This window comes from Cynocephalus volans, chromosome 1 (genome assembly GCF_027409185.1).
Source record: "Cynocephalus volans isolate mCynVol1 chromosome 1, mCynVol1.pri, whole genome shotgun sequence".
Taxonomy (NCBI): domain Eukaryota; kingdom Metazoa; phylum Chordata; class Mammalia; order Dermoptera; family Cynocephalidae; genus Cynocephalus; species Cynocephalus volans.
Window position 1 is genome coordinate 218028219 of NC_084460.1, and position 13257 is coordinate 218041475.

The 13257-nt window shown below is 35.4% G+C and overlaps 1 protein-coding gene across 4 annotated transcripts in view; it reads right to left on the reverse strand.

The window, feature by feature from the left end:
• The window catches only part of ORC4 (origin recognition complex subunit 4), an 80634-nt gene that overhangs the window by 66536 nt on the left and 841 nt on the right, over positions 1-13257 (reverse strand). The window lies entirely within an intron of this gene.

Consider the following 13257-nt stretch of genomic DNA (forward strand, 5'->3'; position numbering starts at 1 on the left):
ACACACAACAAAAGACTATTACTCTTCAACAACTACAGTCTTGACTAATATTGTTTTAATATAAAAAAATAACATATAATTTTTGGTTCAGAAAGGATCGAGACTTTCTGATCTGGCAAGTAAACTGATATTCATGTCACAAGAAAAAAAGCTGAACAAACTGAAAGCAATGACTCTTAGATTCATCAGAGAACTGAGGTCACACTGTAAAGTGTTTTCCCCATAACTGAAGACACTGGCAGATACAGAGAATCACAGTTTATCAGAGCAGGAGTAGAAACTGAACTACCAGTAGAGCTGGTATCAGGGTACTGCTGAAGGCTCAATGTAGACAAGCTTGAGAGCTAAAAACTCCAGTCCAGGGAAACCCAGTCTTGGGGAGGCTTCAACACTTTCCTAGCAGGTTATCACAGAGAGAATCAGCAGGGCGAGGGGAAAAGTTGCCATACTGAAATACAACAAGAACATTCTGTTCTCCTTAATAAGTCTTTCCCTCAAGGTAAATTATTTTACCAGAACCTAACTGGGGTTTTAGCAGAGCCTGACAGACCTGAAGGAGGGAGATGTTGGGTGGCAGCTACCTTCCTGGCACAGATGGTTGCTACACCTAATGACGACTGCTTGTTCCCTCCTTTGTTCTTCACACATGTTCAGGATGGCGCCTGCAGGATGTAAAGGGGGAGTGACTATGGTGTCGGGTAAAACCTCACCCCATTTACGGGGCTTAGCATTATTGGTGCAGAGAGCCTTCCAGGCTCGTGGACACTTCATGATCTTTACTATAAGCATAGGCAGGAGCCATGCATGCACACATGACCTATAGGGTGATAGGCTTGTTAGGTGGAGACCCCTGCCAGAATCCCCTGCCCATTCATGCATAAATATGTAGGCTTTGAGTTGACTATACGGAACTGCTTCACAGAACCCCCACCGCGTCTGAGTGTTCCTTTGCAAGCCGGGTTGGGGCTGGTGGCTGCACTTACTTATATCCTGGGCTCTCCCACCCCACTCCCTCTCGCACAGGGAGGTGGAGGCAGGGAGTAATCTTCGGTCTCGTTCCCTTGAGCTGAGCGCAGTTTAGCTACTTGTTGGGGCGCCGGTGAGGGCGCCGACTCCCCCGACCCCGAGCGCCAACTCCCCCCCACCCTGACAGGGAAATACCCAACTCCAGACCTCTGTAGTCTTCCTGACACATGAGATGGGGAGGGAAGACATAAGAGGCACCTGTGAAAGTAAAAGCCCAGGAACACAGGCTCATACACAAAAAATCTTAGACTGAATCACAGGACTATAGAATGGTTCCCCTCCCTCCATACCTTACAACCACATCAATAGGGCTCTGTATAATAAGAAGGGATGGATTAGAAATGGAAGAACAGCATCTTATAAAATCTCTGAAAAAAACAAGGAAAACAGATGACAAAAGCAGGGACACAGAGGAAGTTTTTAGCCTCTGGAGCTATAGCTACAGTAAACAATAAATACAATCTAATTGGAAGCTGGATAAATATAAAGTCTACACTAAAGACCTATTTACCCCAATTACTTATACCTGGTACATCAAGTGTATAGCGGCATCATGTCTGGCATACTAAGCAGACTAAAAGACAAAAAAACCCAAAACACAAAAACAAAAACTAAAAGCCACACCTTAAAGAGATTAAAGAAACAGAGCTAGATTCAGATATGGCAAAGATTATGAAATTATCAGACTGGAAATCAAAAACAACTATGACTAACATGCTAAGGCTCTAATGGAAAACGTTGACAACCTGCAAGTACAGACTGGAAATATAAACAGAGATGGAAACTCTAATCAAAAGGAAATGCTAGAGGTCAAAAACATAACAAAAATAAAGCATGCCTTTGATGGGCTCAACAATGTGGACGTGACCCAGAAAAGACTCAGTGAGCTTGCGGTTATGTAAACAGTAACTTCCAAAACTGAAAATCAAAGAAAAATAAGAATGAAAAAGATGGAAAAGAATACTCAAGAACAGTGAGACACTTACAAAGGTGTAACATACGCATAATGAAAATATCAGAAGAGAATAGAAGAAACATTTGAATAAGGATTGACATTTTCCCAAAATTAATTAAAGACACTAAATCACGATTCAGGAGTCTCAGAGAACACCAAGCAGGATAAATACCAAAAAATCGACACCTAGACATGTCATATTCAAACTGCAGAAAACTAAAGACAAGTAGTAAATCTTTAAAGAAGCTGGAGGGAAAAACACTCCTTACCTATAGAAGAGCAATGCTAACTACATAAGACTTTTCTTCCAAAACCATGTAAGCAAGAATAAAGTGAAACAGAATATTTAGAATTTTGAAAGAAAAAAATATCTGAATTCTGCATGAAGGGAAATTTTCCTTCAAAAGTGCAGAAGAAATAAAGACTTTCCTAAACAAACAAAAATTGAGGAAATGTGTTGCCATTAATCCTGCCTTGCAAGAAATGTTTAAAGTAGTTCTTTGGAGAGAAGGAAAATTATGTAGGTCAGAAATTCAGATATACATAAAGAAAGGAAGAGTGTTAGAAAAGGAATAAACAAAGATAAAATAAAATATTATTTTTCTTATTCTTAATTGACCTATCATGTAACAATTTTTTCAAAATAATAAGAGCAAAAATGTACTTAGTATTCATAGTTTATAAATCAGTAAAATGAAAAACAGAAATGTTATAAGGGATGGGAGAGAAGAATTGAGAATACTGTTATATTGTACTTGGATTACTCACTAAGTGATACAGTGGTATTCGAAAATGGACTTGAATTGGTTGTAAACGTATACTGCAAACTCTATGGCAACCACTAAAAGAGTTAAAAAAATAAATAAATAAAGAATTATAACTGATAGGCTAAATGAGGAAAAAATATTGAATCATATAAAAAGCTCAATTAAAACCAGAGAAGGCAGGAAAAGAGTGGAGGACATAAAAAGAAACAAAAAACAAAGACAATAAAAAAAAAAAAAAACAGAACAAACACGGTAGATATTGATCCAACGATATTAGTAATGACTTTAAAAGTCAATAGTCTAAAGTAAATAGACCAATTAAAAAACAGACTGTCAAGAGTAGATTTTTAAAAGAAAACTATATGTTGTAAGAAACCCACTTTAAATACAGACACAGATTAAAGAAAACATTATACTATGCTAACATTAATCAAAATAAAGGTGGAGTTGCTATACTAATTTCAGACAGGGCAAACTTCAGAGCAAGGAAAAGTATCAGGAATAAAGAGGGTATTACATAATAAAGAGGTCAATTCTTCAAGAAGATGTAACAATCCTTAATGTGTATGTGCCTAACAACAAAGCAACAAAATACATGATAGAAATGCGAGAAGAAACTGATGAATCCACTAGTATAGTTGGAGACATCATTACTCTTCTATCAGTAACTGACCAAGCCATCAGGCAGAAAATCAGTAAGGACATACTAGAACTGAACAGCACCATCAGCTAACTGATCTAATGGACGTTTACAGAACACTACATCCAAAAAGAACAGAATACATATTTTCTCAACAACTTTACCAAGTTGAGGAAGTTCCTTCTATTTGCTCAGAGTTTTTATCACGAATGGGTATTGTATTTTGTCATATGCTTTTTCTGTCTATTGGTAAGATTATATGATTTTTTTCCTCTTTTTACTGTTGGTGTGGATTACATTAATTGCTTTACAAATGTTGAACCAACCTTGCATACTTGATATAAATCCCACTTGGTCTTGTTGTATAATTCTTTTTCTATATTGTGAGATTTAATTTACTTGTATTTTGTTGAGAATTTTTACATCTATGTTCCTGAGAGATATTGGTCAGTAGCTTCCCTTTCTAGTAATGGTAAGTTTCTAGTCTTTGTCTGGTTTTCTTATTAGAATAATGCTAGCCTCATAGAATTACTTTAGCTTCTATTTTCTGGAAGAGATTGTAGAGAATTAGTATCATTTGTTCCTTCAGCTTCTGTTTACTAGAAGAAACTGCAGAGGACTGGTAACATTTGTTCCTTAAATGTTGGGTAGAGTTCACCAGAGAACTCTTCTGGGCCTCGTGCTTTCTGTTTTGGAAGGTTATTAATTATTGATGCGATATCTTTAATAGATATAGACATATTCAGATGATCTATTTCTTATTGTGTAAGTTTTAGTAGATGGTGTCTTTTAAAAAATTAATCCATTTCAACTAGGTTATCAAATTTGTGGACGTAGCATTGTTTATAATATTCCTTTATTATCATTTTAATGTTTATTGGAAGCAAAACAATAGAAATAGTGAAAAGATAAGTGGTTGTAAAAGGTTCAAGGGAAGGGAGAAATGGTGGAGGACAGAGGATTTTGGGGGAAGTGAAACTATTCTGTATGATACTGTAATGATGGATACATGTGAATATACATTTGTCAAAATCCATAGAATATATAACAAAAAGACTGTACCCTGATGTAAACTAAGAACTTTTATTAATAATAATGTTTCAACACTGGCTTACTAATAGTACCAAATGTACCACGCTAAGATAAGATGTTAATAATAGGGGAAATTGGATTAATGGTAGAGGGGATTACACAGGGGGAAAGCAGGGATATATGAGAACTTGCTATACATACTTTCCACTCAATTTTTCTCCAAACCTAAAATAGTTTTAAAAAATAAGCCTATTAAGAGCATTTTATGAGTTAAAAATGCTATTAAAAAAGCCATTAACAAATAAAATAAAATAAACATCAACCATAGGAAAGAAGATAAAAAGGAAGGAAGATAAAAAGGAAAAAAGGATCGATGTCACAAGTTTTACTTTCCACTGCAGTTAACATATGAGAGCCAAAATATGTGCAAAAACCTAGATCCAAAAATTCTTTACCCGGGCCGAGCCTGTGGTGCACTCGGGAGAGTGCGGCGCTGGGAGCGCAGTGACGCTCCCGCCGTGGGTTCGGATCCTATATAGGAATGGCTGGTGTACTCACTGGCTGAGTGCCGGTCTCGAAAAAGACAAAAAAAAAAAAAAAAAAAAAAAAAAAAAAAAAAACCCCACAACAAAAATTCTTTACCCTTTTTGTAATAATTTGTAAAAAAGCCAGTTGAGAACACAATCTTATGGAAAATCTGTAAAAATGAAATGTAAGTACAAAAGGTAGTTTCAAGTCAGTAAGGCAGACAACCTATAAAATACAGTAAAAATCTCTGTAAAATAAAATGTAAGGGAAAAATCTGCCTTAGCAGATTGTGACCCTACACCAATGTATGCAGAATAATTCAAGTGAAATATTAGCTACTAAAATATTTTAAAACTCACTCATTGTTTGTTGTTGTTGTTTTCTAAAAGAAATCAGATGCTTCAGGAACATTTACGTACCAAAGCAAGAAAAATTTTTATATTCTATTTTCCCTTGTCAACACCAATCATGACACTACTGACAAATATAATTCCCAGAGGTTGGGAAGACAGTCTTGCAATATAAAGCAAACACACATATTATTATGAGTATTCAGTATAATGGAAAGATGTCACTATGCATTACTTTTTTCAAAAGTAACAGACAAAGCTATATGTCGGGCCTTAAAAACTAACGCCACCTTAAGTGACATTACAAGTGGCGCCATTATGGGCCCACAAGGGCGTATTAATGTGGCAGCCTAAGACGGCGCCGGGAGAAAGTAGGGTGGGAGTGTCTGCGGGAATCTTGCCTTAGCCCTTATTGGCCAAATACGCGCTTCCGCGCTCGTGAACACTGCATGATTGCAATAAGCTAGGCATTGAGACAGGATGCATGCCCTTTACCTTTAAGCCAATAGGATTATGTAAAAAAACATCCCTTCCCCATTTGCCTTTAAAAGCAAGTGCTCTTGTGATAATAAACGGAACTGCTTGACAGAACCCCCGCTGCGTCTGAGTGTCCTTTAACCGGGCTGGTTGGGCCGGCGGCTGTGCTCACTTCTCTTCACGCCTCTCTTCCCCCCGTCTCCTTCCAAAGGGGACAGGAGGGAAAGAGGAATCCGGGCCATTTGCTCGCCCACCAAAAAGAATGAGGCTAGGGCTGTTCGAGTCGGCTGGCGGTGGACCCGACAGCTATATAATCCCACTCTGTTAATAAGCGTATAAAAACATTTTAAAAAGACTAAAATTACACATATTAGTATCTTAGAATTCTTTCTAGGTACAGGTATTACAGGTGATTTCCATTTTTTCTCATAGTATGACAGGTGATTTCCATTTTTTCTCATAACTTTTATAGTGAATGTATATTACTTATATTACTTATTTTTGTAACTTTTAAAAGTATCTTGCACATTCAAATCAAATCCTATACTGTACTCTATAACTTGACTACATAAATTTCTAAGTGGGTATTGTGATACCAAAATTTTATATTAACTTTAAAATATATATCACAAATATAAAATATGTTTTAACATAAATCTTTAAGAATATGATGCTCACCAGAGATGGCAGCAGAGAGGTGCTATGTATCACATTTCAGACAAAATACAAACAACTGAAGTTTAATGGCTATTAGCTGAAATCCAGCTTTTTAGGGGAAATATTTTTGGTATTTACTCATTATAAAGTTAGTTGATTAAGACAAATACAAAACTTAGAAGTGGTTATTTTAGGAGAGCAACATAAATTGACATATCTGGGTTATCTATCTTAAAAAATAGTAAGTTTTGATAAAAAGTAGAAAGACGAAAGCACACAAGAGAAAGCAAAAACATGCATGTGTGTACCAAAAGAAAAGCAAACAGACTTAGAACTTTAATCCTGAAAAGTCTGACCTCAATCCTTTGGTCAAAACTTCATAGTATTCTCAATTTCCCTATTAATCTAGAATGTAGGATAGGACTAAAATTTTGTTACATTTTTATGAGGAGGGAGATGAGAATACAGGATTGAGGGTAAAAAGAGATTAGGACAAAGAAACAATCCCAACACATACTCGCTTGAAGATCAGCACTCTGCACAGGAGTTGGACTGAAAAGTGGAATAAAACAAAAGGATAGTGGAGAACTGTCAACTCTAGATTTTATCTACACACAAGTTTATAATCTTCAGCTCACGTCCTACTTTTCTATTTATGCATTTAGTAAAATGTACAAAGTCACCCAATCTCATCGGCCAATCCTGTCCAAATATTATAAACATATAACACCAAATTCACTTAATAATCAGTCTTTCAATTTGGCTGCTATTCACTAGCAAAAGCTACTTCCAAAAAGACCCGCAGTGCTAACATGGTTTAAATTAAATGCAAGTCCCTAACCCAGTCCATCAGAAGACAACAGGCTTATTTTCTATAGAGGATAAAACAGAAAGACTCTAAACTAGAGGGCACAGGCACAGCAGAAGATGAGGGTACCACAGACAAAACCAAAATTGAGTGTACTAGTAGAATGTTTATATATTGAATGCTGAGATTCTGGAGCTCTCTTATTTCACCTGGTTCACAGAGAACTGGCAATCAGGTTTATACGCTGGAGCACAGTTTCTCAGGATAGGCACTACTGATACTTTAAACTGGGTAATTCTTTATTGTAGGGGCTGTCCTATGCATTGTAGGATGTTCAACAGTATCCCCAACTTCTAGCCACCAGTATTCAGTAGGAACCTACCACGACATTCAAATACTACTCCTCTGTCCCTACATATTGCCAAATTACCCCTGCAGAGCCAAAATGCCCCAGCTGAGAATCACTAATGTTAGAAGCAGGAGACTGAAAAATCCTTCTCATCGGACTCTTATTAGCCCAAGAGAAAAGGTCTCCAAATACCTAAAGATACTGACATGTGGGTTTCACCCCCTGCCCCCCACCCAAATGCCTCAGCCAAATATTTCCATAGTTGAGAACCATCAATAGCTAATAGGCCCCAGACATACTCATGGAGCCCTGAAATGATTTTCTGATGCCCCTGACATAAACCTGAACATACAGCCAAGAATTATAACACAGCCGAGTGAAGCCTGTAAGACGAGAAAGACCAAGACATACTAAAAGAAAGAATAATGTGGAGGAAACAGAGAATGCAGGGAGAAAACAACCTCAAAACAAAACTCCAAAAGCTTAGTTAAATTCATAGAGAGATCTAAAAAAAACAGTATGTCATCAAAATACAGAGATTAAAAAAGGGCTTTTAGAAACTAAACGTATGACAATAGAAGTAAAAGTCTCAAATGTCTGAAAAAGTAAAACTACTAGAAAGTGTAAAGCAAAAAAAATGAATAAAAAAAAGAGAGAGAAAAAGAGGTTCAGGAATAAGAATGTCTAATTAGAGTTCTAGAACCTAAACTGCAAAAAATCAAAGGGGAAAATATCAGGAACTTTCCCAGAGCTGACTGATACAAATTGCCAGACTGAAACAACCCATAAAATGGATGGCAAAATGAATCACTATAGACTCAATAACAAGTCACATCACTGTGATTTCAGACCTAGATACAACAAAGATTCTATACGCTTCAAACAGATTGTAGAAGCTTCCAGAGGAGAGATAAAAAGGGATGTGCAAAGAGTTGGAAATAGAAATGACTTCAGATTTTACATCAGATACTAAGAATTCCTTCACAATTCCAAAGAAATACAATTTCCAGCTTATAATCTACACCCGGCCAAACCAATAGTTGGGGTAAAATAAAAAGAATTTGCACAAATACAATGCATCAAAACATTTGTTTCTAAATAAGCTAATATAATGAACCAAAATGAGGGAGGTACACAAGACAAAGAATCACAAAGGATATAGTAAACAGGGGATCCACCACAGGATAGAGGCTACAAGTGGTAACCATGTTAAGCAAGGGATCTAAACTGAAGCAGATCAAAACACTTTAGAAGAATTTTCATGATGGTGGTTAAACTGATAAAAGTACTTGATACTTCTGAATAAAAGGAGAGGATATGTTGACAACCAGCAGATAGTTTGGGACTGAACTAACAATAAATATTTAAAAGCTAAACAAATGCTGAATGGTCATTTACCAAAAACTAAGATATCAGCAGGAAGATAAGGTAATGGCTGGGGTATTTGTGGGGGAAAAAAGCTAAATCTGCATGATCCATAGTAGTAAATCAACAGATAATGCCTAAAATTGAAAAAAAAAAAAAAATCAAGAGGTAAAATATAAAATGTTATTAGAGATATGAAGATAAATACCAAAAGAATCAACCCAAGAAAGTTTTAAAAGTTTTTGCCACTAGAGGGGGGAAATGAGGACTACTGACAGCCACCTTGTTCAACATCACACTCTTCCTAGGACTAAGCAAAGTGAGGGGATAAAGGCCCAACCATTTTGGTCCACCATGGGGTAAATCTGATGTTAAATATTCTGGAGAACCTAAACTGTGACAAAGAGGTATTAGCTATTTTGATAATAAGCCATGTAGCAGTAGTTGAAACTTTCAGCATGTGTTATTTTGCCTTTGAAACTGCTAAAAGAGAGAGAGAGAAAAGAAACTACTTAGAAATATTTTCTAAATTCATTAATGTGGCTTTGCATACTGTAGAGACAAATATAATTTAAGAAATTTAAAACTATCTAAAAAAAAACAAAACAGAGGATGAGGGTTCTATTTATGGTAACAGGCAGACTGGACCAACCATCCTGCTGAGGCCAACAAAAAACCTTCATAATAAAAATAAGAAATAAGGCAGCATGAAATTACATGCCAAAATGTACGAGAAGGTAAACAAGAAATAAACCACACACCCAATCACATTTATCCTGAGGACATTAGCCTATGCAGAAGAAAAGGCCAAGAAACAAGCATGGGCCACTGGAAGCTTTGCTGGGCTAAAAAGTCTAAGTACAGTGCCCACCAAAGCTGGGGACTCATATAAACCATAACCCAATTTAAGTTGAGTCTTTAAGGGCAACATCATCAGGATAAGGAAAAATTGGTAGTAAAGTAGGACTCACATAAACTTGAAGCCCTGCTTAATGTCATGTGGATAACAGAAGGAACCCCAAATCTCAAACATGAACAAAGTGACATGGTACTGGTAGCATCCCTAGGTATCTTTCCTAGAAAAATGAGCCTTCTTAAGAAAGATACCACTATTCTAGGACTCATATGTTCCTACAATTTTTCAAATACAAGAATCAGCACACAGGCACACAAGAAAAAAAAAAAAAAAACAACATAATGAGCCAGCAGAAACAGACTCATAAAAAATTTAGAAACTGTCACAAAGACAACAAATGAACTATGACTACTATGCCAATAAAAGACAAAACTGCAATTTTCAGCTGGTAACTAGAAACAGTAAGAATGGGCACAGCTGGTATTTTTTAAAAAGACAATGACACTAAGAATCTCAATGAACCCAAAGCAAGACAAAGAATTCCACACAAAAACATCATAATGAGACAGCATGACAAAGTAAATATACCAAAGTAAATATTTTAAAAGACAGATTTCCTTCAAGACAGCAAGAATCAGATTGACCGCTGACATCTCATGAACAATAATGAAAGCAAAAGAACAGTGGAATGTTATTTTTGATGTGCTGAAAAACAACCACAAATCTACAATTTAATATCCCCAAAACATTCTTCAACACTGAAGGCAAAAACAAAGACATTATATGGTAAGCAGAAAATTGGCTATCAGAACATCTGCATAAAGGAACTTCTGAAGAGCACTGAAATAAAAGGGAAAAGATCCCAAAAGAAAAGTCAGAGACGTCCAAAGAAATTAAAAACAAAGAAAGTGGTAAAAATATAGGAACATCTAACTCACCTTGATGGTAGAGAACAGTGCTGTCCAACAGAAATACAATACCACCCACACAAGTAATTTAAAAATTTCAAGTAACCACATTAAAAAAAAAGTAAAAAAAGGTGAAATTAATAATAATTTCAACATGTAATCATAATGAAAAGCTGAGGTATTTTACATTATATTTTCGTACTCAGTCTTTGAAATCCGCTGTTTATTTTACATTTACAGGTCAAAACTCAGACACTATTACTGTCATCAGAAATACTTGAGCTATAGGTTTATTTTAGTTATAAAAATAGAACTGATATAAACCTGATATAACTGATATAAAACTCAGATAAACATCTGCTTTCTCAACAGTTGACATCTTGACAGTTGACATTTCATGATCAATAATGAAAGCAAGAAAACAGTGGAATGTTATTTTAAATAAAGATTAAATTATTGTTTAATTACACTTAAAATTTTTACAATTACTAAATCAAGTATCAGTTTTCAAATTTAAATTAACACTAAATAAAATGAAAAAATTATTCTTTGGTACACTAGCCACATTTTAAGAGCTCAAAAGTCAACTGCAGCTAGTGGCTACTGTACTGTATAGTACAAGTATTGAACTTGTTTCCTGGAGTTAAAATTGCATACAAAATTCAAATAACAATAATAGCATATAAGACGGTAAGAAACTAAATGGAGATAAAGTTATTATCTAGGAAGAGAATAGTGCTCCAAGCACAGAGAAGATTATTTGCCACGCTGCTGCAAATTTTTGAGTGAAACAGACAACCCTATAGAAAATCTTCACAAAAGACATAAAAAGACAATTCTACAAACAGGAAATCCAATTAGCCGATATGTTTTTGAAAAAGTGCTCAACATCATTAGTAACCAGGGCAGTGTAAATTAAAACGAGATAAGGCTACATTCATCAGGTTGGCAAAAATGAAAAATAACTATTGATGAGACTGTAGAAAATAAAAGAATCTATCACATACTGTGGGAGTATAAAATCATATAGTCTTTGGAATAGTCTGGCATAATCTAGTGAAGCTGAAGATAAACATACGTACAGTTGTCTATAAAAATGCATGGTTACGTACATAACGTATAAGAACATGAACAGGAGCATTGTTTATTATTGCCAAAAATGGAACACAATTTCAAAAAAGAGAAACAAAAAATGGAACACAATCTAAATGTCCATTGATATTATACTAATTTATTCCTAAAAAAATCACTATACTACTTATACTATAGACATTACTATACTGCAATGAAAATATATGAACTACATAAATGTACTAACAGGGTTAAATCTTAGCAACATGAGAGAAAAAAAAGACAACACCTAACATATTCCATTTACAAATATTAAAAAAGAAAATATGCAAAACTAATCTATATTGTTTAGGAATACAGACATAGGTGGTTAAAAAACATCAGAAAGAAAAGCAGTAAATAATTGCCATAAAAATTAGGATAGTGTTAACCTTCGGGAGGGGGGAGGAAGGGAAAATGATCAGGAAAGGATGGGGGAGGGGTGTTTCTCAGGAGCCAACAATGTTCTTTTTCTTGACTTTGGCAGTGGTTACCGAGTTCACTTTATAGTTATTCATTACACTATGCGTCTATGTTTTGTGCAGGTTTTTTTGCATGTTTAGTATTTTACCTTTAAAAGACTTAAAAATTATCTCTAAGGCACTATATTTTTCTATTATAAAGTGGTAGACATTAGATTTCAATATAAAGAAAATTGTAAGGCACAGGAATCTAGTTTCGATTCCATCTGAAGTGACTGCTGTACACACAAAAAGTAGTCAGCATCAGGCAATGATGCATAAATAGCGCACGCTGCCAAAACTTGTAGGAAATAAAACGTAGAAAATTAGTGTCTTTAACTGACAGTGTATCCTAAAGAACCCACATTACAAAACTAAAAAATGCCAACATAATAAACATGAGGAATTTTAGAGTCTTAGCTTTATGTGTTTTCTTTTGTTGTTGTGTTTTTTTTTTTTTTTTTTTTGTCTTTTCCGTGGCCGGCACTCAGCCAGTGAGTGCACAGGCCAGTCCTATATAGGATCCGAACCCGCGGCGCGAGCGTCGCTGCGCTCCCAGCAACGCACTCTCCCGAGTGCGCCACGGGTTCGGCCCAGAGTCTTAGCTTTAAAAAACAACATATCCATAGGCGATGATCCTTCAGAGTACCTTTACCAAAGATAACGTAAAGACTGAAAAGTTTTAAATTAAGATTGTATGAAATAAATGTGAAAAAATAGTGCTATTTCACTATAAAAGCTTGCCTAATGTAAATGTATGAACCTTTCTTAAATGTTTTGAATTAATTTTGATTTTATGATTAAAAACATTATTTTCAGCAAAAATAGTAGCATTTAATTGATACCAAAAGCTCAAAGAAATTTAAGACGAAAAACCTACTTTAAAAATTTCTCACCTACACTCTAACAAGGGAAAACTTTGATGATGTCCCTTCTCTCTTTACAATAGTAAAATTCAACATCAAAGA